We start from the raw sequence: 12,515 nt of genomic DNA on the forward strand, positions 1-12,515 counted from the left end.
CTTATAAGAAACAAGTTTTATTGGGTTTTAAAAGCAACTGTGGTTTTCTTAGTGGTTACTATTTAAATAGGTCTGCATTTTTAAGACTCGGCCATTCCCAAATGTGCCAAAAATCAGATCTTTGGTCTGATTAACATATGGTTGCATTGGAGTTCGTGGGGTTTTTTTTTAAGTGCCAAAAAATATGTGATTTGATTGTGTTCATCACACTGCTAGGGGACTGTTGATGCATGCGATGATCATGATTTGTTGATTAAAAATAGTGTAGTTTTCATAGAAAGTAACACATGCGTGTTTACACATCATTCTTGTTGATGTCGGTATATACTATATAGTATAAACAAGCTCCACTCCTATCACTTACAAGTTGGATGGTTCTAGATAATGCATAAGAGTTCTATACCAGATAAATATATTGACCATATGTATATATAGTATATCTCAAATTGAATATACACTTCCATTTCTATATTAAGAAAAGTTGACACGAGTCTTGGAAGTTGAACGTGACTCCCCTAGAGAATTTCAGCCACTACCGTTTTATTACATTCAAATATGAAAGCTTCTATTTGATCAGTATGTAGTTCAAGCTGAACCTCATATGTTTGCAGTATTGCTTCTCTGATGCATTTATCCTTCTTCTTTTTTTGGACAACAGTGCTTTTGATAACATCCCAGATGTATATATATATGGTGAGTCACATGACTGTTTATGCCCAGTTTCTTTATGCATTTGGATTTTTCCGACTGTTCTCTTTAATGTTCAGTTTTCTTAAAGGTAAGATCTCTGATCGAGGACATAAGGGATGTGAGGTTTCATAAAGTTGAGACTGGCTTCCAGAAAATCTCTGCTCGAACGTATGCAGTCAAGGTATATTCATTTTTTTACCTGTGTGAATTCAATGCTTTCAATGACTGCGAAGTGGGTAGAGTTGGTACTTACCTTGTAGGGTTTATGTTGGTTGCCTGACACTTAAATGTTGTAATCTATATATACTGAAAACATTGCTTCTAGTCATTTGATTAAAACAAAGAAGGCCCCGGTTATACTTTTGAACATATATTCCACTTTTAGTAGCCAGTTTGCACATGTTAGAAATTGGAAGGGAATAAGGTCATAGGATTCAACTGTTCCCACCTTGGTATATTTGGTCAAAGCTAAAATAAGTTTGATTAAATTACGATGATCACAGAAAATCAGAAATATAGAAATTATTATTTGATGGGATGGTTACATAGCCTTTAAGATTACCATAAAAGTGATCCACTAATTGGACTCATTAGATATAGGAGTTTTCCTCCTACCTAAACGGTGCATGCATGCATGCTCCTAATATCTTTGTGGTGGTAAGGGATCTATCTGAATGAAACCGACCAATAGTATTGTAGGTTTGCTGAATTTCGGCATTAAGTCATGGCCAAAGTAAGTGTTTTCATATTTTTTTTCTTTCACTTCGTCAAGTATTGACTCATGGCTGGTGTAGTTATTTTTTATTTTTATTTTTTAAATTTTTTTTCCAATAGGTGGTGTAGTTGTAGTTAAGTTTTGCTGTCATTCATTGAGAATTACTCAAGTTCGATTGCTCTAAACGCAATAAATGATAAAAGTTTACCTACGAAATGAACGATAAAACTCAAAACGTAAGTAAACTAAAACTTATTACAAGCCTAATTTATCAAAGATTTCTACTCTCAATCCTATGAGATATAGTGGAGTAGATGATTCGTTCCACTCCTAGTTCTTTCGCATGGTAATGTTCTCTACGTATAAACAATCTTAACTAAAGTCTAATGAGAGATTTACGAAATGATAACTAGATTACGATGCAACTACCCACAAGATGCAACTAGTCGACTATTTAAACAACTATGAGAATACTACGTCGATTCTATAATAAGGAGTTAGAGGGGGATTGATTCCACCTTAGCTCAATTTAATCCACTAACGACGAATCGTCGTAATCCGAATTTAATCGCTTCGCGCAGAAAATGCCTGGTTACTAATCCCTAATTACACATGACATTTCTACCAATTCATAACTAGCATGTGAACGATTACACCCATTCTCATGGTGAACTAATAATTTCTAGAGTGGAAAGGAAATTCGACGATTTCTACGATAATCGAATCAAGCTTTCATCAAGGCTTCTCAACCCCCTCTAATGAAGGTTTAGCCGAGAATCATCACGCTATCATTCCCAATCAAATTCGAACAAGACATGATATAAAGATTTGAACTTTATTTGTTTAAACTCAATTCAAAACTACTCATGCAAAAATCTATTCAATCTAATAAAGACAAATAATTGAATCTAAGAATTGAACTACATAAGTAAATGGAAATGAAACTAGATTATGGAGAACTAATTAACTTTATTTATCTAATGAATAGCAATAACAATAGTTTAATACTGAATTTAAGGCAAGAATAAAAACTAATTAATTAATCTAAAACTAGATCTAGAACTAAGGTTTAATGGCTACTTTTCTTATCCTAACCTAATTTATTTTCTAACCTAACTATCTACCATTAACAAAGAGTCAAGCTCTTGTTTTTATATGTCCAGATCCAAAAATCGTGCATGGGCTTGGAGCCATGTTTTGGGCGCAGAATCGCCAAAACCCATTCTTTCAAATTCAAAAGGTCTCTTCAGCTATAGTTGGCTTCAATAGACTTTTCGTCCACTTCTGCTCCTCTGATTGGATCAAGGCTTAGACCATTGGAAAGCTCTTTCCGAGCCGGTCGTTTTGACATAAGGTAGGCCCAATTCCGAGGTCTGAGTCCAAAAATACGGCCTTCTCGGAAGTTCTAATCGACTTTGTGTCTTTATTTTACGCGTCGACTTTTCAGCTTTTGACCGGGCTTTAGAAAGGCTTTGTCTTCTTGAATCTTGGCCTTTAATTACAGAACTCCTTAGCAACCGACCTTTGCTCCTTTATCTCGCTAAAGTGGCACATTTCTGCACATAATGGACTTTGAAATGCATAAAAACACGTGAATCAAGATTAACTCTTAATTATTACTCACATAATTGGTCTAAAGGTATGACTATTCACGAGGGGTTAAAACTACAGTTTTGGGCTCTTATCAAACCACCCCAAATAGCATTTTGCTTGTCCTCAAGCAAAGATGAGAAATTAGAATAAGTGACCAAAATGGAGTTCTATCTACTGCGTTTACTGAGCGACAGATTGACCATATACGCAACAAGGCCTTTAAACCACTAGGAATTCCCTAGTGGGACGAAGTTATAGCCTCGCGGAGAGTTTTCTAGTGAAGGTACTCACAAACTTCATCTATACTACAACGACTAAGAAATAAAACTATTGTTTCCTTTATTCATGCTCTAAATTAATAACCACTCCTTTTGACCGCATGGGTACAAAAAGACAATGCCAACTCGTGGAAATGGGCGCGAACAGGTTTCAAGTGCTTTCCGATGACTCACGAACCGGTGCTTGTTGACAAAGATCAAGAAAGAGTTCTTGGAGCCAAGATAATAGAGATAGTCGATGTAGCCCCAACACAAAAGGAAGCTAATTTGGGATCAATTGAAGTTGTCATTTCTTTGAAACAATTGAGAAAATTGTGGAATCTATTGCCATAGATGAACCATATGAGGTCATTGTTAATAACAACTCGGTTGCCCATAGTCTTGCCTTGCCCACTCATGTCGAGAAAAATGCTTTAGGATTCCGACAAGTTGAAGGACTTTCTACACCGCGAATGGAGAAGCTTTTTCGATGTCTTTGCCGAGGAACCGATAGAAACAGGGGTTAGCAAGGGTTACAACCATGCAACCGTGGAGGAGAAAAATGTTGCTAGTTCTCTTATGGCTGCCCATGACACTCCAGTGGCAATTTTGTTAGGTAGCCCATCAAGAGTTATCAGATTTGGTAACCATGCGGAGAACGACATTGCTATTTCATCTACCTCTCTTTCTGAGCAGGAAGGGGATGCAAATACACCAAGTTTTCCTACAAAAAATATTGCTCTCCTCGAAGCTGAATGCTTGCTGAACTCCCCGATTTGGGCTGATCAAACTGAAGAGGAAAAATGGCAGGAGGGTGGTCAGAAGAAAAGAAGAGGTAAGCCCAACAGGGAAGAGATGGCTCCCATCCCTCTTCCACCCAGGGCTAGAAACACTCCAGCAAGATTTAAATGAATTTCTCAATGAGAGTTATCTTTTGGAATATTAGGGGTGCTAGGAAGGAAAAAGCAGTAGAAAGACTAAGAGATTTTGTCAAATCTCATAGACCAGATATGTTGTGTCTTGCTGAGCCTTTGATCAAGCCCGACACTTTTGCTCTCAAACAAAATGGTTTGGAATATTTTGAAGAAGCCATTACTCATAATGACTCTGACATAAGACTTGGTAACATATGGATTCTCTCTCGAAGGGGTATCATCGTCGTAAGTTCGCACTCATCCGAACAACAGTCACATTCTAGTTAATAACTCTGTCATTATTGTCATTCATGCTAGTAGTCTTATTAGCATTAGAAGAAGACTATGGAGGAACTCAAGACTACAACCACCGCTCACCGGCTTGCAATTGGAGATTTCAATCTTTTGTGTTAAGATGCAGAAAAAAAAAGGTGGTAGAAGGCCTAACAACACATCAATGGAAGACTTTTTTTTGTGTTAACCAATGCAGTCTCATGGAGAAAGCGGTTTGAAGGGAATGAGTTTACTTGGAGCAATAATCAGTCCGAAGAAAAAAATGTGTAGCGGGATTGATAGAGCCTTCTATAATCATGCTTGGATTCACAAGTATGATGGTTGGAAGTATAGGGTCCTTTGTAGAGTTGGATCTGACCATTCACCCTTATGTGGAACATACTCCTTAACTCCAAATTTAAAACCCAAAAACATTCCTTTCAGATTTAACAAGTGTTGGATTGAGCATCAATCCTTCATGGACCTTGTAAGGAATAGTTGGCAGCAGCCAATGGTAGGAGCTCCTCTTTTCAAAGTTATCAAGAAACTACAGAATCTTAAGAAGGAACTCAAGAGATGGAATTATGAAGTCTATGGCCATGTTGAAGTTAATGTGAAGAAAGCAGAATTAGATTTGCTTAATGCAATGCATTAACTCTCGATTTGAACATGAGGATGACTCTTTGGTGAATGAAGTGATGAATAAGGAATTGGAGTTGGAGATAGCTCTTCAAAACAAGGCTTCCTTTTGGAGGCGAAAAAAAGCGGAGACTCAATTTTGATGAAAAGACGATCGAACACTACGTATTTTCATACCATCCACAAGATGCGAGTGGGAGCTGCACTTATTTCTGAACTCACTAATGACAATGGGGACCTCCTTACCACACAAGATAGCATCAAAGAACATATATGTGGTGGATCACTACCGGCACAAGTTCCAAGCCGTACAATTACACAAAGATGAGCAACTCCTGGATTTGATTCCTCAAGTGCTCACTACCGATGACAACTTGATGCTGACAAGGATTCCTGACTTCTTGGAGATAGAAAGGGCAGTTTTCCTCATGAAATCGGATAGTGCTCCTGGGCCCGATGGCTTCCAGGGCCATTTCTATCATCATTGCTGGAGCATTATTAGGTACGATGTATGTTTTGTTGTACAATCGTTCTTTAAAGATGTTACTATTCCAGGGGGACTCAATGCAAACTTTATCACTCTTATCCCTAAGAGCAAGGATGCTAAGCAATTAAAGCACTATAGACCAATTTGCATGAGTAATTTCCTTATGAAAATCATTTCAAAGGTGTTGCAGCTTAGACTCAATGAACACATGCACAAGCCGGTCTCCAAGGAACAATACGGTTTCATTAAAGACAAATGTGTGCACTCTAGCATCGGTCTTGCATCTGAGCTCATGAATGAACTAAATAGAAAAAGTTTTTGGGGAAGTGCAGCAATCAAAGTGGATATTTCACGGGCTTTTCGATACTATGAGTTGGGAATTTGTTTGTCAAGCCATGTCAAGGATGGGGTTTTCACTCACTTGGATCGCATGGATAAAAAAAATCATGGAATCAGCTCGCATGTCTATTCTTCTTAATGGGGGACCTGTTGGGTACTTTTCGGTTGGAAGGGGATTGAAACAAGGGGACCCACTGTCACCGCTCCTATTTGCTCTTGCAGAGGATTGTCTGAGTAGAGGTATCAATGATTTGATGCTCAGGAACAAGATAAAACCAATGCTCTTTGTCAAGGATATACCAGCTCCAAGTCACTTGCTTTTCGCGGATGACATTATTATCTTCACCAATGGAAATCTCAGGTATCTTTAAGCAATTTCAAAGTTACTTTCTAGATATGAGAAAGCCTCAGGCCAAACTATGAACAGAGACAAGTGTAAACTTTTTTTGGGGAGTTTTACACATGATAGGAGGGCAAGAGCAGTTCAAAAGTTATGCAAGATAGCGGTGGGCACTCTCGAGAGAAAAATATTTAGAAAGGCCCCACTCATCCAAGGCAGAGTCACAAGAGATGCAAATTTAGTCAATGAAAAAATTAAACTCAAGTTGTCCAGTTGAAAAGGACGCATGCTTTCACTTCAAGGCAGATGCACACTGATCAAATCTGTGATTAGTAGCATGCCTATATACAATATGTCGATTTACAAGTGGCCTCAGAGTGCGATTAAAGATGCCGAAAAAGCGATGAGAAATTTCTTATGGAGTGGTGACCCATCCATAAAAAAGGGAGTAACGGTTGCGTGGGACAAAGTATGCAAACCTTATAGAGAAGGAGGGCTCGGTATTAGAAAACTTGGAGAAGTTAATCGAGCAATGCTCATGAAGTTAGCCTAGAGGTTTCTAGAATGGACAGATGATTTTGCAATCTTTATGCAAAACAAATATCTTACAAGAGATGGTGATGTGATAGGCTATTATAGGCCAACCTCTATATGGCATGACATCAAAGAAGCAATGCGAGAAGTCAGACCAAGAACTCAATGGGCTATTGGTAGTGGCAATCTTGTGGATATCTGGAGAGACAATTACTGGTTTCGATCACTCAAAGATGCACTGAATCTCACCAACCATGAACTCAAAGATTGTAACTCCAAAGTAAGTACACTTATTGTAAATGGATCTCGTCCAAATACCAAGTAACTTTCAGGCCTTGATAACCCTTCTTTGGACTCACAACCGATGGCATTCTAAAGTGGAACGATGGTGATAGAGACACACTTATTTGGTGCCCCGACCTCAAAGGGAAATTCAGTGTTGCCTCGGCATTTCAAGAAACCGCTAGAAAAGAAATGTGAATAGTTGGCACAAGCATATTTGGAACTCACACACTCATCCTAGAACCGCAGCTATAGCATGGAGAATTTGTCAAAGGGGCATATCAACCGATGAAGCAAATCAAAGAAGCGGGCGTCAAGCTAGTTTCTTCCCCGACTTTGTGGAAATAATGAAGAAACAAATTCTCACCTTATATGGGAATGCTCCTTCTCATTACAAATATGGAGTCGGGCTCGCACAAAAGTTTAAGATGAGAGGAAATTTCAACAAGTTAAATGATGCCATCAAACTCTCTCGGTTAAGTCCACTAATCAAACAACTATGGACCTTGGCGGTGGTGGGCACTATGACCATCATTTGGAAACATAGGAACATGGTTGTGTTTGAAGACAAGAAGCCGGACATCTTAAAATGCCTTAGACAAGTCGGGAAGACAAATTCATTGTTCTTCTCACTTATCCAAGGTTGTCATGTACTCGAGAAGACACTCAAATTCTCAGTGATTGGGGCATTCAAGCGGAAACTAAGAACCGCCTCGAAAGTAGAGAGTGTTAACGGGTTGCACCAAATGCTCCAACCATCAAAGTCAACACCGATGGGGCATCTAGGGGTAATCGGGACTTGCCGGGATTGGATCTACTTTCAGAGATTAGAAGCGAGATTTTCTCTTAACTTACTGCAGGCGTTGGGAGTGACTACGAAGTTCCGGGCCGAGTGTTTGGCAATCATTGAAGCCCTTGAACTGGCGACCACTAAGGGATGGTCCGACATTTGGGTTGAAACGGACTCAAGCAAACAAATCCGGTGCTTTTGGATCGCCATAGCTGCCATGGGCCTTGATGCACAGATGGAAACATGTCCAAAATATGCTACAAAAGTTTGTCATCACTTCAATTTGGAGAGAAGCAAACTTCTCTCGCTAATAATGCCGCGCCGTAAAGGGAGTCACACTTACGCACAACATGGGCGTAACATATCTTGGTAGACCTTCATGGATTACAAGATGGGAGCATCCTGTGAGTACCTACTATAGATTTAGATAGTGTTTTGCACTTTTTTTGAATCTTTGTAAAGACCTAGTCGATTCGAGTGAGATGTGAACTTGTCACAATCCACTCACACCATTCTTTTGTTCTTTTTTCCTTTTAATACAATCGAACGAGCTTACCCAGCAAAAAAAAAAGTTCGATTGCTCTACCTCATTGTAAGCTTGTAGCACTTTACACTACCATTTGACATGTGCTATCTTTAAACATGTATACATCACATTAGGTCTCAAGCCAATAATCTTAAATGTTGTTGGTAATCTACTGAAGATTTTAAAAAAAAGCGCATTCAATCACTTATATTCCTAAACTAGCTTTTTGGTCTATGTCAGGCGAAAGTACATGTTCTTTATTTTATGTTCTATTAAGGTTGATAGTTGATATTCATCAGTCAAGAATGTGGAAGTTCTTATCGGTTTCTCTCTTGCAGGTGATTCAAGATAAGGGATATGTCAGCCATGTAACTTAACTAGAACTAAAGGAGACATACACGCAAGATGAACTTGATGGTGTTCGACTCGATATTATGAGAAAATGAGGTGTTTCAGTCGGAAGTGAATGAGGATGAGTTTTAGCTATGTTCGGACCCCTCCAGTTTAATTTATGAGTCTTACCTTTTTAATTTATGAAAAGGAATTTGAAGTTTGTTTTCTTAGTACACTCAAAAAATTAATGGAAGTTTTTTTTTATTATTATTATCTTTTTTTGCAATGTTTGATAGTTTATTAATTGTACATTTTGGAATTTGTTGGGAAGATGAAAATGTTGTATGTAGGCAGGTTGTGTAAATTTTGTTATGCAGGTTCGGTTTTTAAGTGGAAGACTGTTACTAGTATTATTATTAAAATATATATATATACCACAGTTTGGCATAAACCGTAGTGTTTAGTATAACTATATACCACAGTATTATAACACATACACTAATATAAACCACGGTTTCAATAGCTTATATGCCACGGTTCTGTTGACAACCGTGGTATATAATGGGCATACAAACCACGGTTCTTTGAAAAACTGTGGTATCCGTTAAACATATATACCACAGTTTTGCTATTATTATATACCACACCACCTATTGTCACGGTTGTATAACAGTGGTAAATATATTTATACCACACTTAAAAACAGTGGTATAAATATCCGTACATATCCGTAGTAGTGGTAGCTTCAAAATTTTCAACTGTCTCATATCCGTACATACATTTTTGAAAGTCATGAGCAAAATTTTCATGTGCATTTATTTCATTACCCAAGTGTGACATGACATTTTTCCATATATGCCACAAACAAAACCTATGTGCATTTCTTTTTGGATCTCAAACAGAAATGTCCTACAAGATGAAGCAGGACACCTCAAGGTTACAGATTTCGGATTAAGCAAGATTGCACAGGAAAAAGGCGCATATGGTTACAAGATGACAGGAGGAACTGGATCTTGTGAGATCTTCCATCTCTCAGACCCTTAATTTTAGACTAAGAACTTTGAAATGGGACTGCAGTCTGATATTTTTCATTTGGCAGTCCGTTACATGGCACCTGAGGTTTATCGGCGAGAAGCATATGGAAAGAGTGTTGATGTCTTCTCATTTGCCTTAATTGTCCATGAGGTGAAGAAAATGCAGCAAAGTATTTTTACTGTTATATACTATTAAGTAAAAATGCAGAACACTGAACACCTAAGATTTCTTACTACATTTTTAACTACAACAATATTTCATCTTACAGTTCCGTAACTTTTTCACATTTCTTTGACATACATCTGGTGATTGATGATAATTGTGAGTCCAGTTTTCTAACACTGAATATGCAGTTGTACAGTAGCAAGTTTGTAAGCACCTGATTGTTGAGCAAATGCTATTTCTTGTCCTTTTTTCTCGTGTCATCTTGGACAGTTCCTATAGACTTATCTGTGATTTGTGAACACTGTTCTTTAACTAAAATATTTGATATGCAAACACGGCTTCTTTTAGTTCTGCTAGTGTTAGAATATATAGGGTAGTATTTAGATTCTTCAATTGTAATGCAAAAATTCATTAAGTTTTAAATCATGACAAATGTGTACAAGTATTTTGCAACGTACATGAAGCCCTTAATATCTTTCATAAAATTTCAGTTGCGCAGTTGCAACAATCTATCTATTTGCTTCCCTCGTTACATTTGATTTGTGTCTGTTGTAAGTGTTTTTCTATTTAATCAAATGGCTGTTTGACCTATTGTAACAGATGTTTCAAGGGGGGCCTTCAAACAAAGCAGAACCACCAGAAGAGGTAGCAGACAGGAGAGCATATGAGGATTCCCGGCCCTCTCTCTCTTCTTTCATATACCCAGAAGATGTCAAGACGTAAGTAGCTTAAATCAATCACATTAGTTGCTAAAAGTAAGGTTAAGGTTCCGTTGGCACAATACTAGTAGATGAATTCTCAAGTGTCATACTATGGATCTTATCACTGCTTTTAATGGTGTTGGGCAACAAAGATAAAATGAACTAGTGTTACCCCCCTACTAGATGAGCCAATTAGGATTTCCCCCCACTAGATGGGAAATTAGGGTCTCCCCCCTAAACACACGGTCAACTTGGTTTGACCGTTAACTTTCAAGTAAAACAACTGAAAATGACATAAATGCCCCCACCTAATTAAAATTGAATATTTTCTTTTTGAAAACAATGAGGGCATTTGTGTAATTTTCAATTATTTGACTTAAAAGTTAACGGTCAAACCAAGTTGACCGTGTGCTTAGGGGGGAGACCCTAATTTCCCATCTAGTGGGGGGGCAATCCTAATTGGCTCATCTAGTGGGGGGGGTAATACTAGTTAACCCTAAAATAAATGCTCGGAACCTTGTTGTGAAACAATATAAATATGAAAAATATAAAAATGGAATTTGTACTATTTGTGTAAATTTTAAAAAAAAATAAAAAAATAACAAAATCTTTTGCAGTTAACTTCAGCTGGTTTTAAACTTTTAATCACAGTATCTTCCACAAAACTAGCTTTTTCTTTAGTGTCAATTTGTGGTTTTAGTTTTAAAGAAATTACTTGCAGCCTTTGCTTAGTGTTGGTATTTTAAGCCTAATCTTGCTGGTTTCTTCTTCACACTGAGACTCCTCCGTCGATCTTTGGCACAAGAATCTGAGTCTAGACCATCATTTAAAGAAATTATTACAGAGCTAGAAACCATACAAGAGAGTTTCCAAAATAAGAAACTTGATGAGGATTGCTGTAACTGTGTCATCTTATAATTGAATATAGAGTTAGTAAGGGATACCTCCATTTTCAAAATATTAGGGATTAGGGATACCCCCAGGTCCTAGTTGCAAGATCCAACAACAATGTTTTTTCAAGAAAAAAAAAAAAAAAAAAAACAAAACAAAACAAAACAAAAACAAAAAACAAAAAACACAAAAACACAAAAACAAAAACTTCATCTCGTAGCCGTTGGATCTTGCAACTCGGGGTATCCCTAACTAACCCTTGAAAATAATAGTTGCATATAAATTTTTAGGCCAGTCTCCCTATGTCAGATGTATTTGCAAACAGCCTCATATGTCCAGTTTTTGTAAAGGTCTGCTGCACCAAACTCAAAATATTTTACATTGGTACTACATTTTAACTATATTTCATGAACGTCATTATGGTTTACCCTTTATGGAGTTGAAAGAAAACATTACATGTCATGTAATACATCTGTTTGTCAAATGAAAATGACTACAAGTATGTAAAATGTCAAGGAATCTCGTGGCCATCTGAATGAGACGAGATTAGAGACTAGAGACGTAGTACCTACACTTGAAGAGGACTCAACTTGATGTATAGACGATGAGATTGGCCCAAACACTTCATTAGGCCTAACAAAGAGTAAATGACATATTGATGTACATTTTAAATCTTTATTTAGTATGATTCAAGTGTATTGGTCGACCTTCTGTATACAATTCAAATGTAGATCAGTGCAGAAAACTTTATTCCGGCTAAAAGAAATTAACAGACAATAAGACAGAACAAGAATATTCTGAACTCACAAGTCACAAAGTTGTTAAACTAATCAGGCTCTCTCCAGTACTCTGAAGTTTGTCCAAGTCTGACGGTAGCCTGAGGACCTGTATTGTCTTGAACACCTGACCCTGTTCATTATAACAGCCTAAGTGGTAACCCTGACAGTTTGCTATCAAAATTCCACCGTTACTAATGGCTAGTGCAATCCAACACCGTATGTCTTTATCAAA

General features: G+C 37.5%; 1 long non-coding RNA gene across 1 annotated transcript; it reads left to right on the top strand.

Moving 5' to 3' along the window:
- Positions 1–9,612: 9,612 nt before the first annotated feature.
- LOC147513596 (uncharacterized) lies at positions 9,613–10,631 on the top strand. The gene is made up of 3 exons (XR_015217394.1): positions 9,613–9,727; positions 9,812–9,897; positions 10,513–10,631. It is a non-coding gene; the product is annotated as an uncharacterized LOC147513596 (long non-coding RNA).
- Positions 10,632–12,515: the final 1,884 nt, after the last annotated feature.

This window comes from Coptis chinensis, chromosome 3 (genome assembly GCF_015680905.1).
Source record: "Coptis chinensis isolate HL-2020 chromosome 3, ASM1568090v1, whole genome shotgun sequence".
Lineage (NCBI taxonomy): Eukaryota > Viridiplantae > Streptophyta > Magnoliopsida > Ranunculales > Ranunculaceae > Coptis > Coptis chinensis.